Source organism: Malaclemys terrapin, chromosome 3 (assembly GCF_027887155.1).
Source record: "Malaclemys terrapin pileata isolate rMalTer1 chromosome 3, rMalTer1.hap1, whole genome shotgun sequence".
Taxonomy (NCBI): Eukaryota; Metazoa; Chordata; order Testudines; family Emydidae; genus Malaclemys; species Malaclemys terrapin.
Window position 1 is genome coordinate 43,558,555 of NC_071507.1, and position 16,676 is coordinate 43,575,230.

The 16,676-nt window shown below is 40.5% G+C and overlaps 1 protein-coding gene across 4 annotated transcripts in view; it reads right to left on the reverse strand.

Annotated features, from left to right (window-relative positions):
• The window catches only part of LPGAT1 (lysophosphatidylglycerol acyltransferase 1), a 189,939-nt gene that overhangs the window by 98,284 nt on the left and 74,979 nt on the right, over positions 1-16,676 (reverse strand). The window lies entirely within an intron of this gene.

The following is a 16,676-nucleotide window of genomic DNA, read 5'->3' on the forward strand; positions in this document are numbered from 1 at the left end:
AAGAGAATGAGAAAGCACAGAACTGGAGGAAGAGAGAAAGCAGGATCAGCCAGGAAAATGCAGCGCACCGGCGGCAAAGCACCGCGCACCGGCAGCAAAGCACTGATAGGCTCATAAGCATCCTGGAGCACCAAGCAGACGCTATCCAGGACTTGGTAGCCATGCAGAAAGAGGAGCAGTACCGCAAACGCCACCCCCCGACTACAGCCCTTGTCCCAAAACTCTTTCCCTTTTGCCCAACTGTCCCTCTAACCCACTTTTCCCAACTTCCGTGTTCTTCACGCCACCCGCTGCCTCCAACACCAGTATCTTCACCACCCACCCCTGAAAACCATGACCCTTATCCTCTGCACTCAACCCCCATCACCAAGCAGTATAGCTGTCCTGAAGTGCAGCACTCACTGCACAGCACACCAGACAGGACATATGTGAATCTGTGATTGTACTGTTCCCTATACTCCACCCCCTTGTTTTTTTTCCAATAAATAATTTTTTTTTCCTTTTCAATAAATGGATTCTTTGGCTTTGAAAACATTCTTTATTATTGCATAAAATAAAAGACTCTTTAGCCCAAGAAATAAACAGGCACTGCAAGTTTGCTTGTCTGCTTAGCAGAAACTGATTCCTAAAGATTGGAACTACTGCACTTCACTCCCGTGCAGGGAACCAGATACATCTGCTGATTTTCAGCCTCAAATTGCTCCCTCAAGGCATCCCTAATCCTTGCAGCCCTGTGCTGGGCCCCTGTAATAGCCCTGCTCTCTGGCTGTGCAAATTCAGCCTCCAGGTGTTGAACCTAGGAGGTCCATACCTGAGTGAAGCTTTCACCCTTCCCTTCACAAATATTATGGAGGGCACAGTACACAGGTATAACCGCGGGGATGCTGTTTTCGGCCAAGTCCAACTTCCCATACAGAGATCGCCAGCAGCTCTTTAAACGGCCAAAGGCACACTCCACAATCATTCGGCACCGGCTCAGCCTGTAGTTGAACCGTTCCTTGCTGCTGTCAAGGCTCCCTGTGTAGGGTTTCATGAGCCACGGCATTAACGGGAAAGCAGGATCTCCAAGGATCACAATGGGCATTTCAACTTCCCCTACCGTGATCTTCTGCTCTGGGAAAAAAGTCCCGGCCTGCATCTTCCTGAACAGCCAAGTGTTCCGAAAGATGCGTGCGTCATGCACCTTTCCGGGGCAGCCTGTGTTAATGTCAATGAAACGCCCACGGTGATCCACAAGCGCCTGGAGAACCATAGGGAAATACCCCTTCCGATTAACGTACTCGGATCCTAGGTGGGGTGGTGCCAGAATAGGAATGTGCGTCCCATCTATCGCCCCTCCACAGTTAGGGAATCCCATTTGTGCAAAGCCATCCACTATTTCCTGCACGTTATCCAGAGTCATGGTTCTTCTGAGTAGGATGCGATTAATGGCTTTGCAAACTTGCATCAACACGATTCCAACAGTCGACTTTCCCACTCCAAACTGGTTTGCGACCGACCGGTAGCTGTCTGGAGTTGCCAGCTTCCAGATTGCAATAGCCACCCGCTTCTCCACTGGCAGGGCAGCTCTCAATCTCGTGTCCTTGCGCCGCAGGGTGGGGGCAAGCTCCTCACACAGTCCCATGAAAGTGGCTTTTTTCATCCGAAAGTTCTGCAGCCACTGCTCGTCATCCCAGACTTCCATGACGATGTGATCCCACCACTCGGTGCTTGTTTCCCAAGCCCAAAAGTGGCGTTCCACGGTGCTGAGCATGTCCGTGAATGCCACAAGCAATTTCGTGTCATACGCGTTACACTGCTCGATAGCATTGTTGGACTCCTCACTCTCACTGTCACTTTGGATCTTAAGGAATAGTTCGACAGCCAAACGTGACGTGCTGGCGAGACTCGTCAGCATATGCCTCAGCAGTTCAGACTCCATTTCCCGCAGACAGATCGCGCTGCACAGAAACCATTGAAAGATGGCGCCAAAGGTGGACGGAAACAAAGGGATTTCTGGGATGCGAAGCGATGCATCATGGGGCATTGGGACAGGACCCAGAATCCCCCGCACCCACGCCCCCTTCTCACAACCCACGGCGCCAGAATGGGAAAAGGTGCTCTGTGGGATAGCTGCCCATAATGCACCGCTCCCAAAAGCGCTGCAACTGCCGCAAATGTGGCCACGACAGTGCGCTGGGCAGCTGTCAGTGTGGACAGACTGCAGCGCTTTCCCTACTCAGCTGCACGAAGTCAGGTTTAACTCACAGCGCTGTACATCTGCAAGTGTAGCCAAGGCCTTAAAGAGAAACCCAAGGGCACGTCTTCACTAGCAACATTAAAGCACTGGCCACGGCAGCACTTTAACACGGCTGTGTAGTCGTGGCACACAGTGCTATAAAAACAACCACCTCCACAAGGGGAATAGCTACCAGTGCTTCACTAGCATATTACAGCGCTGAAACTTGCAGCGCTCAGGGATATGTTTTTTCACACCCCTGAGCGAGAAAGTTGCAGCGCTGTAAAGTGCCAGTGTAGACAACCCCTAAGGGTTCACTTGATCACAGTCTATAAGTAGAAGAAAAATTTGATAAGGGCTCTTCAATCTAGCAGACAAAAGATATAACAAGATCCTCTAGGAGATCAGACTTGATCACAATCATTCCTTCTGAATGTATAATCTATGGACAGACTGCTGGTCTGAACCTGTATTGCAATTCCTATACTTGTAAATAAGCGGGTGACCTAAAGTTCCTTTGAAGACAGATAACTAACCTATCAAAATTTTGAGACACTACATAAACATTCAAAGTTGTCAGGGTAATTAATGCTTAATTTCCCCTAATAAATCCATTAATTCCTTAACAAATGGAGACTCCTGTGGCTTCAGTATCTGAATTACTATAACATTGTGCCCTATTCCATCACAAAAAATCTCACAACACAAAATTATAAGAAAGTCCAGAGATTTCTAGCAAGCATATCTGATTCAATGTATTACATCTATCATTAGTCTATTTAATGTTAATTGAGATATAATTTTACTGAATATGAACATACTCAGTGTTTGCCACTGTTTTTTCCATTATGAAAATTGCTTTCCTGTAATTCTTGATCCCTGACATATACCATTTCATCAGATTAACACTCTTGGATCCATGCTCCCAGACCAAGACTAGCCAGGGACTTCAATAGCTTGAAGGTTTCTGAGCATCTCAAGTAACTGGGATGTACCTCACCAGATACCGGTACCTATCGTGGAAGCAAAAAAAAAAAAAAAAAAAAAACTAACAGAAAGGGAATGCAATGCATGACAGTTCATTAGCAAAAGTCAGGCTAACTGTAACCCTAATAACGCAAAATTTGTAAAAGCAAAAATTGTGTAAGGCGAGTGAAAAAAACGGTGTAAAAAGTTGTGCGACCTTGTGTAAATAATGTGTAAAAAATATTGTATGTAGACTAAAGTCAAGTAAGAAAAATAAAATATCAAAATGGCCTATGTATAAACAAAATGCAGCTGTTGCTTATTATTGTCTGTAATGAAAGGTATAAAGGTTTGCTGTAATTGTTCACCTGGAAAAAGACCTGTTTAGCTCTCTCCCTCTAAGCAATTGTTAAAAAAGAAAAAAAAAAAAAAAAAAAAAAAAGTATCTGACTTGCTGTACCCAAACAAAAAGTGAGAACTCTTATTCTCCGACAATTTGGGGGCTCGTCCGGGATGGCAACGCCCGCAAAGGTACCGGCAACTGCTACGAATAGTTCCCTTTCAAACCCCATGGCGCCACAATAAAGGTAAAAAACCTTTTAAAATCTCTATTGGGGTGTCAAAAAAGAACTGTCCGTGGGGCCATCTGTCCCTGTTGGGCTCATGCCATCCAAACTTATTAACTGTGCAGCAAGGTCAAATGCAAAGCGGTTCTAAAAAATTGTTTTGCCGCCCCCAATAAGGTAGTTGTATGCGGTTCTGGAAACCTGTTAGTTTGGCCGCCCCCATATATGCATATAAAAAAATGCATGGGTATGCACCGGTGCTAAGGGGTTGTTACCGCCTCAAAAGGGGTTGTTACCGCCTCAGTGTGTTAAGTCCGAACAAAGGGGTTGTTAACCGCCTCATAGTGTAAATGCATCGTGGTACTTAAAAATAGTACCTGAAAATAAAGGCCTTGGGGGGGTGGGGGTGTGTGTGTGTGTACACCAGTGTAAATTAAAAGTTACCAAAAAACACCCAAAGTACTCTGCAAAGTCTTTTGGCTCGTAACCAAAACTACCCTAACGCAAGCCCGGTAACTAAAAAAAGTCTTTTAAAAAATCCAACCCACGGTAGGCTAACTCGGCCGGGCATCATCAGGCAAAAAGGCGACCTGGGTCTAAAAGTGTGTAAACCCATCTTCCCTCCCCTTTCCCTCTCTGTGCAAGCCACTAACAGTCTAATCATCTCACTAAATGCAACAAAAGTAAGCGGCGCCGTCTCTCTAAAACTAGCCAACGCTCTTTGCTAAAAAAAAGGTGTAAAAGGGTCGTGGCCATCCTCATTAGCCTCTCCTGTGTAAGTACCCTGTAGTTTATGAGCTGCTAAAGCGGACAGGGCATCCTCCCTGTGTGTGTAATTAAAAAATGGGTAAAAAACAGTCTAAAAATTCCCTCTCACCCCCTAAGGCTCTGTTCAATATCTTCATCAACGACTTAGATATTGGCATAGAAAGTACGCTTATTAAGTTTGCGGATGATACCAAACTGGGAGGGATTGCAACTACTTTGGAGGACAGGGTCATAATTCAAAATGATCTGGACAAATTGGAGAAATGGTCTGAGTTAAACAGGATGAAGTTTAACAAAGACAAATGCAAAGTGCTCCACTTAGGAAGGAAAAATCAATTTCACACATACAGAATGGGAAAAGACTGTCTAGGAAGGAGTACGGCAGAAAGGGATCTAGGGGTTATAGTGGACCACAAGCTAAATATGAGTCAACAGTGTGATGCTGTTGCAAAAAAAGCAAACATGATTCTGGGATGCATTAACAGGTGTGTTGTGAGCAAGACACGAGAAGTCATTCTTCCGCTCTACTCTGCTCTGGTTAGGCCTCAGCTGGAGTATTGTGTCCAGTTCTGGGCGCCGCATTTTAAAAAAGATGTGGAGAAACTGGAAAGGGTCCAAAGAAGAGCAACAAGAATGATTAAAGGTCTTGAGAACATGACCTATGAAGGAAGGCTGAAAGAATTGGGTTTGTTTAGTTTGGAAAAGAGAAGACTGAGAGGGGACATGATAGCAGTTTTCAGGTATATAAAAGGGTGTCATAAGGAGGAGGGAGAGAACTTGTTCACCTTAGCCTCTAAGGATAGAACCAGAAACAATGGGTTTAAACTGCAGCAAGGGAGGTCTAGATTGGACATTAGGAAAAAGTTCCTAACTGTCAGGGTGGTTAAACACTGGAACAAATTGCCTAGGGAGGTTGTGGAATCTCCGTCTCTGGAGATATTTAAGAGTAGGTTAGATAAATGTCTATTAGGGATGGTCTAGGCAGTATTTGGTCCTGCCATGCGGGCAGGGGACTGGACTCGATGACCTCTCGAGGTCCCTTCCAGTCCTAGAATCTATGAATCTATGAATCTATGAATCTAAGGGTATCCCAGCTTATTTCATGTATGTACATTATGGTCCTAAAACCTGCAGGTATTTAAAAAATTTAAATCATTACAAGCGTAAAAATTCATCTAAACAATGCCCACTAAAAGGTACCCTCAATCTAAATAAAATCATACATCTCAAAGAAGCTTTTAATCACCAAAATGCCTCTAATACACAATAAAAGCAATATGTCTATTAAAAAAAAAACGGGTTAATTTAAAATTCAGCTTGGTCCAAAAATAAAAAAGTTAATCTGCGTTCAAGGTCAAAAACAAGTAAGAAAAATAAAATATCAAAATGGCCTATGTATAATAAGCAACAGCTGCATTTTGTTTATTGTCTGTAATAAAAGATATAAAGGTTTGCTGTAATTGTTTACCTGTAAAAAAACCTGTTTAGCTCTCTCCCTCTAAGCAATTGTTAAAAAAAAAATAAAGTATCTAACTTGCTGTACCCAAACAAAAAGTAAAAACTCTGTTACTCTCCAACACTATACTGTCCTCAGGATCCACAGGAGTTATTCAAATGGGAGACAAACTCCCGATAATAATCACTTGAACTATAAAAATCAAGAAAAATCCTCCCAAAATCTGAGAGATCAGTGAGTGAGTGGTAATTTTGGTTGGTTTTCGGATAAGATGCGCAAGTAAGTTATTTTCTTTTCTCAAAGATACAAATCTTCCATGATGTTCTCAAGAGTGGAAATCCATGTCTCAATCTCTACCCACCCCGGAGTCAGGAAGGATTCCAGATGTACAGATGTAGAGCAGCGCCTGGTTTGGAATGATCATTTCATGGTCAAAAAAAGCCAAACATACCTGTTTCAGCTAATATAGGGCTTTTAGTATCACTGACATTTACCTGTCAAGAGATTTGCCTGTCCAAGACTGGTCAGAAACCTTTCAGAGATACTGGTGGGAAGGCATATGGGAGCTTCCTCTTACTGACACAGTCAAGTCTTTTATATTAAAGTAACATGAATTAAAAAAAAACAAACAAACAAAACGGACTTTTCAAAAGGCTGCCATACCACATTAAAAGTTCCAGTAAGGTTTTGGTTTAATTTAGGTGATCTTTATCCCTTAACATGGGAAGGTCAACAAGGGGGCAGGTTTCAAGACAGGAAATTACCAGGTGTGAACTAGAGTATGAGCAATCAAGATTGAAAGGAAGGGACAGATTTCAGAGATGCTGTAGAGAAAGCAGTGAACACTTCGGTAACTGCTTGGGTGCAAGTATAAAAAAGGGGGGGCAAAAAGGAGTCAGATCTATTTACGTAATCTAAGAATTTTTACAGTGCCCATCATTAAAGTGCAAGATGACACTATAATTGTGACCTTGAATGATGGGAAAGGACAGTGACAGAGCAGAGGACTGAGGAAAGATCAACTCTGTTTTAGCCATATTGAGTCGGAAATGACATGAAGACATTCAAGAAAGGTACAACAGAGAGGGAAACTGTACTTGTTAATGATGGTAGTGTCTACTATATTAACAAATCCACTTCTGTCTTAGAGCCTCATCCAAAATTAATTGCAGTCACTCAGTGTAATAGCTCCCATTAACTTCAGTGGGTTTAGGATCAAGTCCTTAGTAAATCTTGAGTCAGACAAACCTGAGCAATATTACTGTCAGGTTGGTACGCTTCCTTTATTCCTTTTAATGGGGTCCTTCCGAGTCTAGGTGTGACTGTCAAATGCATGCACAGCAGTAGGTAATGTTTTCCTCAATGTAGGTAGGTTCATTTATCCAATTAATGTACAGGCTTAGCAGTCTGTGAAATTTTACTGCAAAACTTGGGTAGAGCTAGCTACTTTTATTCCAGATCTGGACTACATTTACTAGGCCACATCTATTAGAGAGATTCTTAATTACAAAATATGACAAGCTGTGACAAATTTAGGAGACAGCATGTAGATCCTAATTAGAATAGAATTCCCTGGACTCTTCCTTTTACATGATCTTTGCCAGATCAGTAACCTCTCTAACTTCTTTCCATTGTTACAGTATTAAATGAACACCTGCTTCCCTTTACTTTAGGCCGATACTTGTGCATGATGATATAGCAACATCTGAAAAGTCACATGCAGTTTAAAACAACAAACCTGACACTTGGATTGCTGCCCAGGTAGTTAAGCATGTCTTCCTTGAAAACAGAGAAAGTATGTTGCTGCAAGGCAGCCCTTTGGATTTGGCAAAACCATGTCAAGCTTTAATTTTAATTAAAAGCCAAGTGTTACTTCAGTGTTGGTTGTTAATGTATTATACTGAATGTTGTGCCTATTCTTTGTTAGCCAAGGCCAGCTTGTCTGAACTACCAAATCTTAAATGCATAGGGAAAAAAGTTTAAAAACTAGGTAACTGTGGCCTGTTAGTACCAACTTGTTGCCTGCACATGATCAGACAATGCGAGAGGCAAAAGGGAACACCTGTTGTCCTGGTAGAAACCAGGATACTGATGCAGTTTTGAAGTTTCTAGTTTGTTTCCATTTAAAATTAGTCTCTTAATAGCATTTTGTCATATTATGGTGTACTAGTCTCCCCCAACCTTGTTAGTTATACCAAAAAAAAAAAAAAAAAAAAAAATACATTCATTATGGAAAGCTTATGAGTGTTCTGATCTTGAGCCTAAAATTTATCAGGTCACATTTCATCCCAAAGAAATATTTCCAGAAAGAATGAACAGCTGTGTTCTTTAAACATAAAGTATGCTAGTGCAGAAGACTCTCTTTAAAAGTATTTTGTTTCTCACCTGATTAACTGTATAAAAAGGGACTCAATATGCAGACTTATCAGACAGTGCACAATATTTCCTAACAAGTGTCTATAATATTAATGTGACTACAAAGTCCACAGTCTTCATAGAAAGAAAGGAATAAAGATATATTAGGAAGAAAACACTGCAATGCATGAAATAGCTACTTTCATTGTAAGTAATGTGTATATTTTAGGGCTAGTCTAAACTGGCAATGTTAAAGCACTGTCACCATACGGCTATGGCAGGTCTGGTTCTCGAATGTTAGAAACATGTTTATAGACTGTCCCATGGGATCCATTGCCTTCAATCTGAATCTGGGCCATTAAAAAAAAAAAAAGAGGTTGCATTTGCTGAGTGGAAATAACCCCCCTTTTCAATGGACCAGGGCCAGGTTCAACTGCCAAATTCTGTGGCCGTACCTGAACTAAAAATCATACTACAATGCACCAGCTGGTGCTGTTTGTCCATCTTTCTTTCAACCTAGTGTTCCTGTAGCCAGTCTGCCTGTCCCAAAGTGTCACAAAAATCCCACTTGTTTAATCACCAGACAACTGGCAAGGCTCCCTGCATGCCTCATGCAGTGTTAGTTTATAATTTAACATGTATTAGGTTTACAGCATATTCCTGTACACTAACACATGACTAATTACATGATAGTTATTGGCCAGGGACACAGGGGCAGCTGTTGAATAATTCCATAATTAATCAATTTATTGTAAGTTATGTACAACATACATTAAGGATTGGATAGCTTCCTTGGTGCTCCACTCATATTAAAATTTCTGAGAACATTTACTCTGTACAAACAAGCAGATTATATTACCACTTAATATATATCTTTATTTTTTTAATATTTCTTCTAAAATCTACTAAATAAAGCTAGACAATGTTGAGACTAATTCCTTATTAAACAACTGGATTGTAAATTATTTATATCTTATCTATTTTTGAGTTATGCCATTATTATGTTGTCATATTATCAGGTGACCCTGCATGAATAGCTAGCCTAACATGGGTGAAATTCCATTAGGAGTTGAAGGTCAAGGTCACTGGAAAGTCAGTTTTCCCTCTAGATTTGATCGGCAACCTCAATATTACACAAGATCACTGATCTCTAGACAAGAAAGCAAAGGCTATTTTTGTTTACTTGTAAGAATATTTATTTACAAGAACACATTAAGAATGTAATGTTAAACATTCACTTATTTTAACTAAATATTCTCCATTCTTATAGCTCCTGCCAGTTAACAGGATAACACAAAGGGGCAGATATTTAGAAGACAGTAATGTGAACCAGCCAATAGCCTCATACGGATATAGATTAGGGGAGATTTCACCCTAACCCACAGACTTTTTCCATAAAGATAAAATAAGCCCTTTTCTCTCCTTTTTTATTTTTAAACAAATACCTAATTTATAACCTACTAAAATATGAAATTCACATACTGCTTCTGTTCTCCCCCTGCCCCTTTTTTATTTTTGTTTTTTCCTCTCTCCACATATCCTTTTCCTCTGCCACTGATTCTCCTTCACTCTGCAACAAATAAGGAAATCAATGTAAAAAATATTCTTTGCCTCCTACTGCCCTTTATTTAAAAAGTTTCCAAAGGCAGGTGAGAGGGTGCAGGAATGTTGTTCAAGGATTCCTCCAACTAGTTTTTCCCTATTACTCTGCTCTTCTCCCCAAAAAGGACACACACCCCTCCCTCTGACATTCATCTTTCTGGAGCTCTATTGTTTGCTGCTCTTAAAGGGACAGATTTGGTTTTCCAATTAAGTTAATTGCAAAACTTTAATTAACATCAAGAGGAGCAAATTTAAGCCCTCAAGTGTCCTGAGTTGGCTATTCAATGTACATCTTCCCCTAGAAAAAGAGAGAACACTAACTAGATCATACAGTAAGCCCTTGCAGGCATGAGGGAGAGGTCTGGTTCTGAACTCAGATGTGTTGCCACTGGACCAGCCCAGCCCGTTTGTTCAAGTTTCATCCCACTACACCTCCCCAGTTTCACATGCAGGAATAACAGAGACAGAGCACACTGTGGCTAGCACACTTGGATGGGGATGCAAAGTGGGAAGGATGAAGGAAAATCTTAATCTCCACTTCACATCCTAACCTCCACCCAGTTCCCCAGCAGTGGGAAATTATGGCTGTGATTTGCTGCATATGGGAATACCTGGATGGCTGATTAACATGCCCCCCCCCCAAAAAAAAAAGCATCCTACTCCACAAACAGAACATTACATAATTGGCAGGTTGCCTTATTTTCAGAAGCACTGAGCAGTAACCACTAGTCAATAGGAGCTGCAGGTGCTCAACAACTCAATGTCAGGCCCTATATGCATTATATTTCAGTCCATGTTCCCCTAAATGTCTAGTACTGGCTAGTGGCAAGATGTTTACTTGACAGATCAGCAGTTTGAGTAGTTATGTCAAATCCTATGTTCCAAATAAAAGGTAAAGTACAGTTTAGCTGAATCATTAAGAATGTTTGTAGGAATAACAGAAAGGGTTAAATTTGCTAATACGAAGCTGTTCATTTAGTGTTTTCAGAGACCTCCTCTAAGAGACAGATAACACACCTAAATATTAGTGATATTTCAGAGTGAGAGGTAAATCAGTGTTCCTGTTTACAGGGTTTTCTATATTCTTTGTTTTATGTTAATTAAAAGTGCAATACAAACATAAGCTTACATAAGTACTCTGTTGTAGAACTAGAAAAGAAGTTTGAGAACAAAAAAGTCTTCCTCCTTCCTTAATATTAACTTATCTGCTTAACAATTACTAGCACTAAGCAGTCTATGAAAATAATCTAAGAGCAGAGTAAGCAATGGATAATAGCACTCTTCAAATATAAAGACAGAAAAGTAAAGACTGAAATAATAAGTTAGTTGGCAATGTTACATTCATTAAAGTAATCTACAGAATCATAGAAATGTGGGACTGGAAGGGACCTCAATAGCTCATTTTGTCCGGTCCTCTGCATTGAGGAAGGACTAAGTACTATCTAGACATGGGGTGCTCAAACTTCACTGCATCACAACCCCTTTCTGACAACAAAAATTACTACATGACCCCAGGAGCAGGGACCGAAGCCTAAGCCTGCCCAAGCCCCATGAGGGGGCCAAAGCCAAAGCTCCACCACCCTGGGTGGAAGGGGGCAAAGCCGAAGCTCAAGGGCTGTAACCTGAGCCCTGCCACCCAGGGCTGAAGTGGGGTTCGGACTTTGGCCCCGAGCCCCAGCAAATCTAGGCCAGTCCTGGCGATCCCATAAAAATGGGGTTGCAACCCACAGTTTGAGAACTGCTGATCTAGACCATCCCTGACAGATGTTTGTCTAACCTATTCTTAACTTCCAAACTAGGTAATTTGTTCCAATGCTTAGCTACCCTTACAATTAGGAAGCTTTTCCTAAGGTCTGACCTAAAATCTCCCTGGCTGCAATTTCTTGTCCTGTCTTCAATAAAGAGAACAATTTATCACCCTCCTTTTTATAACAACCATTTATGTACTTGAAGAGAGAGTTATATCCCCCCTTCAGTCTTCTCTAGACTAAACAAACCCAAATTTTCAGTCTTTTCTTGCAGGTCATGTTTTCTAGACCTTTAATCATTTTTGCTGCTCTCCACTGAATTTTCCCCAATTTGTCCACATCTTTGCCAAACTGTGGTGCCCAGAACTGGACACAATATTCCAGTTGATGCCTCATCACTGAGGAGTACAGTGGAAGAATTACTTCTTATGTCTTGTTTACAACACTCCTGCTAATACATGGAGGGTTGCGAGCTGTCAACTTCCACCCCAACCCTGCTTGCCTCCAGCATTTATAATGGTGTTAAATATATTCAAAAAAGTGTTTAATTTATTGTGGGGGTCGCACTCAGAGGCTTGCGACGTGAAAGGGGTCGCCAGTAAAAAAGTTTGAGACCTACTGTGTTAATACATACCAGAATGATATGTTCCCCCCCATCCACCCACACTTTTGGGGGTGGGGGAAAGGGGGCAACAGTATTACATGGTTTGACTCATTTAGTCTGTGATCCACTATAACTCCCAGATCCTTTTTATGCAGTACTCCTTCCTAGGAAGAAATTTCCAATTTTGTATTTGTGAAATCAATAAGCCCTTCCTAAGTATAGTATTTTGCATTTGTCCTTATTGAACTTCAGCTAGTTATTTCAGACCATTTCTCCAATTTATCAAGATCACTTTTAATTCTAATCCAGTCCTCCAAAGCGCTTGTGACTCCTCCCCCCCCCAGCTTGATAACATTCACAAACTTTATACCTGTACTCTCTAAGCCATTTTCCAAATCATTTATTAAGATATCAAATAGAACAGGACCCAGTACAGATTCCTCTGGGACCCCAATCAAAATGCCCTTCCAGCTTGACTCTGAACCACTGGAAACTACTCTGAGTAGTTTTCCAACCAGTTGTGCACCCACCTTATAGTAACAGAGGAAAGAGTACCAGGTAACTAATGAAGTGAGAATCTGCAATGCTTCCCCTAACAACTGGCACTTCAACCTCAGAACTCACTATTTAGGGAGTAAGCTAATGAATAGTTTTACAGCATCGGGGAGCCATCTCCAAGTCTGAAAGGGTCATAAAATAAAGACACTCCCAACAACAGTGAAGCTTAGCGAGAAAACTCCTGACCAGATCCAAGAAGGAAGCAACCAGAGACACTGTGCCTGATGAAACAGGAAGACTAACTGTTATCACCAAGAACAGAGGTAGAAGAAGACCCTCACAGTTCAGCTGTAGTACCTGTCACTATCCCCCAATGAATCCTGTTTAGTTACAAAGAGCTGCAAAATCAGACTAGAAATAGGCTTTCACCTGACACACACACACACACACACAGGTCTGAAAAAACCCACAAAAGCCCTAGATGCATGCCTTGCTGAAGTTTAATTCAGCTGAGTCCCATGATATTAGCACTGAAGCTCCTGTTTTGTGATTCTACTTGTAAGAGTAACCTGCCTGCAACCTGAAGTGTGTATTAAACGCACTTTACAGAAATTGCAAGTGATGAACTTTAATTAAGGCAACCATTTGCTGATGTATATAATTGTTTCCTTTAGTAACCAGATTCAAACTTACTAACAGCTGATCATTTATGCTGTGCTCAAAATTGTCTGAAGGTTTTTATTGCTTCTTATGAAACCTATGAAAAGTTGTGTTGTCTTTTATGGATTAGCTAGCTGTAATAAAATAGATATGTTTACTTAAAGTCAAAACTTTTAATTTAAAAAGAGCATGAGTGAAAAGATCTTAGCCCCTATATGTTAGTATGATGGCCACTGAAAATTTACTAGTTTATCCATTTTTGTGGTATTGCCCTTACTGCACAAGTGATTTCCAGTCCACTATTATACATTATTTTAGTTGTAATGTATGTGATTGTAAGGCTGTAAGAAACATGAACGTATTCAAAAATCCTAGTAAGATCTTTAACCTTGTATTACAATTTATAAGACGCTAGACTGAGCAGTGAATTATCTGGCAAGTCTCTAGGGAAGCAAATGAGTTCAAACGCACAAGAGTGGAAGCAAAACTATGTAGTCCTTTCTAAAAAGCAGGGTAGAAAGGATAACAGCATTGTCCTATTCAAATAGCTCTCAACAAAGGAAATGGATATAAACTCATTTTTCTTAAAAGAAAGCTTAGATTCTAAAGACAACATTAGAATGTTTTTCTGCATTCATGATTATTTTTAAGCATCGCACAAGAGAGCCTTGAAGGTATCTTATATTCTTGTTTATTTTGATGCATAGCAGGAGGTGGGGAAATGTACCAATAATGGGATCTTTGCTTGTCATAACCTTGTCTGTGGCCAAGGAGTGGGGAAGAAAACATCAGCCACCTGGGGCAGGGGAGGAAACTTGTAATTTCTCTTAGGAAAGTTTAGCATAGGTGAATGCTCTTTCCCCCAATAACATTATTTGTTAAATAAAAATTGGTTTTCCTTTAGATCTTCTCAGAGAATTGATTCTGTCTCCATTTTGTATGTAGCTGGAGAGAAGAATGCCAAGTATTAAGGGATGCAATTCACACAGCTCAACTTGCAATTCATTTTAATCAGAACACTTCTGCTATCTCCAAAATAAAAATCAACCCCTATCAGTAGGCCATCTCTTCCCATTTCCTAGGTAGGCAAGGTTACTTTCATTAATAGGGTTTGCTCCCAGTCTTCTATTTCAATATATCCTTTTGTATATATACTTTAAGACCAATCCTCACACTGTTGTTTTTGGGTTTTTTTGTGGGGGTGGGGGGGGAAATCAATCACTGATGTGCCAGGTTTTTATAAAGGAAAGGATGAATCCCTACTCTCAAATTTAGTTATGGTGTGTAATTCTTTAGGTTCAGTTACAGATAACACTAGTTTCGATATGAAAAAAATCACTGCCTCTACTATGAGTGATGGAAATCCCATAACTATAGTCAAGATAGATCTAAACCCACTGACTCTTTGAAAATGCCAAAAAGCAAAAATAAAACTTAAGTGACCAGACAGATTTAAAGCCACCATTATCAACCCCCATAGCTAGGGCCCTGAGTTACACGGTCACATTATTCCCTCTCCAAAGCAAACACTCCAGGACATAAAGTAAGTAAATACAGGTCTGTCTCATCTTACGCGGGGGTTCCGTTCCGCGGTTAGCGCGTAAAGTGAAAACCGTGTATAGCCAAAACCCCATTGAGTTCAATGGCGGGCGAAATCGCCTGCACTACAGGTATAATATTAAAACTTTTGTTTTTCTCTTTTGTTGTTGTATTTTTTGTTTTTGCCGACCGCGTAAAGTTGAAATCGCGCATGTTAAATGCGCGTAAGATGCGACAGACCTGCATTATTGATTCCTTAGAACTGCTCCACAATAAAACAGATATGAAACAACCCGTCACATCTCAAGACTCAAAATGAAAAGTTTAATCACAAAAGTATATGGGATACAGTAAAAGCTGTAGAGTAAAGCAGGAAACATTGGAAAAAGATCAAAATGAAACAAACATGACATGATAAGATAATAAAGTTTGCGATAAAAAGTTATAAAAGCCAGGAGAGAAAAGTGGAAAGTAAAATAATATAAATTTCCTGGGAATACTTGGAGGAGAAGAAAGCACAGTTTCAGAGGGAAAAGGAAAATTCTTATCTCATGAACAGACACTGATGAAGGAAAAATAGACTGCATACATTGCATTTTGCAATAAAATTCCCATAATGCAGCTCCCCTTCGGAATGGGGGAAATTGCAAGTATGACATCTGTGGTATTATCAAAGACAGGAGGAAAAAAAGACACTCTTAAAAGGCAACCCAGGGAGGGAGAAAGGTGTTTGAGATCTTTTATATAAGACGGGTGGGGAAAAGAGAGATTACTTTTTCTATTACTCAGTTCCCCAACACAAAGCTGAAAGGAGGAAACTACTCCAAAAAATCAGTTATTAATGGAGGGACCCAATGAAGCAGTCGGATTTATAAGGGTCAGATCCATGTAGTCTGGAACAAAAACTCTGCATTCAAGTTTCTGAATACAGCAAAGAGAGGAAATAAATGGTATCAGAAGAGGAATCTTAAGGCAGAAAGATTATTTCAACCTAGAAGGTCTCTCTTATTAGAAGATGGTTGTTAATGGCTATTCAAAACACAGCCATTTATAGGTGTCTCTCTCTTATCTAGTTTTCTCTTTCTAGAGATAAGGAAGATGCCATTTTTGTGATAAATGTTAACAGTAAAAGTGTGATGTTTATGGATCCTATATCTAAGTGTCCGCAGAGTACTGCCTCCCCCTATAATCACCTCTAGGTGCTCTCTATGAAAATTAAAAGCAGCTAGGTGATTCTAGAATAGTCTGATACTTGGTATGAGAGTTCAACATGTATGATTAATTTGTTCACTATGGAAGGATTTGAAGCAATTTTGCTGCAAAAGTGCTACTATTATCCTACTTAAAGTTATATATGAAGAGAAAACCATGACTATAAAGAGAAGTCCTGATTCCCAGTCACCTCCTGATTGCTATATTGAGCGGGCTTCCATCATGAACACCGAGTGTCAGCTGCTGCATCTTGGTTCTTCAATCTGTTAAAGCCCCTTGTAAACTCCCTACTTAACAATATTTTAAATTAGCCACTTGCATACAACATACCAAAGATGTTATGTACTGTTATCTATGACACACGTTCCAAACCAGCAGACTATATAGTTTCATCTGTGAGTAAGGAATTAGTGGAGTGAATCTCCATACATCAGGCTGGGCACTCAAATACCACTATGATGGGTGCAGAGTATAAAAATCTAAA